Consider the following 1727-nt stretch of genomic DNA (forward strand, 5'->3'; position numbering starts at 1 on the left):
ATTATTTTGAGCCGGAGTCAAACCAATGATTTTATAGCGATTTTGCTTTCAAGTTTTTATCTCGACATGTTTTCCGCACGACCAGCTGAGCGATCGAAGGGAAGCAGCAAAGGTCCCTCTCTTTGGTGATTGTTCACTGTGCGCCTTTTGACACTCCCGGACTTGTGGAGTCAAGTGTGCATGACCGAGACTGACTCGGTACCTGCTCATACCGTAGCGCTGTGGGAGTGTGAGCTGCTACTTGCCCGGCCAGTGGAGCAATGGATAACGTGTCTGATCAGGATTCAGATGTTTGTTGGTTCAATTTCGACCTGGATGGATGGTTTTTGCAAACTGTCGATCAGTTTATGACTTTAAAACTTGCAAACTGTCCTATTTGGTAATGCTGCCTGGCGAGTGCGTTATCAAGTGCCTTCTTAGCGCAGTAGACAGCGCGTCAGTCTCATAATCTGAAGGTCCTGAGTTCGATCCTCAGAGAAGGCATCACAAAACTTTTCTTTCCCTCTCTGACCTCATCTTTCCATAAAACCAAAATCAAGAATTATTGCTTCCTGCAGCACACCAATAGATTTGCTGCCCCTTGACCTCTCTGTACCGTAGCACGCAGTGAAGCTTAAGAAGTACATGGACCATGGGCTCGCTGAAAACTGACGCCACTTTTGTTTCTGGACAATTGACCCAAGTCAAAAGGTGAGTGGAGAATGCAAGAATCGATCCTGCTAACTCTCACGTGCTCAGAGAGCACTCGACCAGAATCATGGAATGATTACAGCACGAAAGGAGGCCATTCGACCCATCGAGTCCGCTCCGGGTCCATGCAAGAGCAATCCAGCTCGTTCAACTCCCCCAACCCATCCACGTAGCCCTTCCAATTTTTGCCTTTCCATGATTGAATCACCCCCTCGGGCAGTGCATTCCAGATCCTAACCACTCCCTGTGTACAAACGTTTTTCCTCATGTCACCTTTGGTTCTTTTGCCAATCACCTGAAATCTATGCCTTCTGCCCCTTGAACCTTCCGCCAATGGGAACTGTTTCTCTCTATATGCTGTGTCTGGACCCTTCATGGTTTTGAAAATCTCTATCAGATCTCCTCGCAACCCTCTCTGTTCCAAGGCGAACATACCCAGCTTCTCCAGTCTATCCACGTAACGAAAGTCCCTCATCCCTGGAATCATTGTAGTAAATCTCTTCTGCACCCTCTCTAAGGCCGTCACATCTTTCCTAAAATGCGGTGCCCAGAAGTCGATACAATACTCCAGTTATGGCCGAACCAGTGTTTTATAAAGGTTCATTGTGACTTTCATTCTTTTGTTGTCTATTTTCAAGCCCAGGATCCCATATGCTTTTTAATCGCTTTCTCAACCTGCCCTGCCTCATTCAACAATTTGTGCACATATACCCCCAAAATCTCCCTGCTCCTGTACCCCTTTTAGAGTTGTGCCCTCTAGTTAATATTGCCTCTCCTCGTTATTCCGACCGAAATGCATCACTTTGCATTTTTCTGCGTTAATTTTCATCTGCCACATGTCCGCCCAATCCACCAGCGTGTCGATATCCTCTTGAAGTATATCACTATCCTCCTCACTGTTTACTACCCTTCCAGGTTTTGTGTCATCTGCAAATTTGGAAATTGTACACTGTACAAGCCATTAATATATATCAAGACAAGCAATGGTCCTCGCACTGACCCCTGGTGAACACCACTGAACACCTCCCTCCAGTCCG

General features: G+C 46.6%; 1 non-coding gene across 1 annotated transcript; it reads left to right on the forward strand.

Annotated features, from left to right (window-relative positions):
- Positions 1 to 410: 410 nt before the first annotated feature.
- On the forward strand, positions 411 to 483 carry trnam-cau (transfer RNA methionine (anticodon CAU)). Its single transcript has one exon. It is a non-coding gene; the product is annotated as a tRNA-Met (tRNA).
- The last annotated feature ends 1244 nt before the right edge of the window (positions 484 to 1727 follow it).

The sequence above is a fragment of the Heptranchias perlo genome, unplaced genomic scaffold, assembly GCF_035084215.1.
Source record: "Heptranchias perlo isolate sHepPer1 unplaced genomic scaffold, sHepPer1.hap1 HAP1_SCAFFOLD_50, whole genome shotgun sequence".
In the NCBI taxonomy this organism is placed as follows: Eukaryota; Metazoa; Chordata; class Chondrichthyes; order Hexanchiformes; family Hexanchidae; genus Heptranchias; species Heptranchias perlo.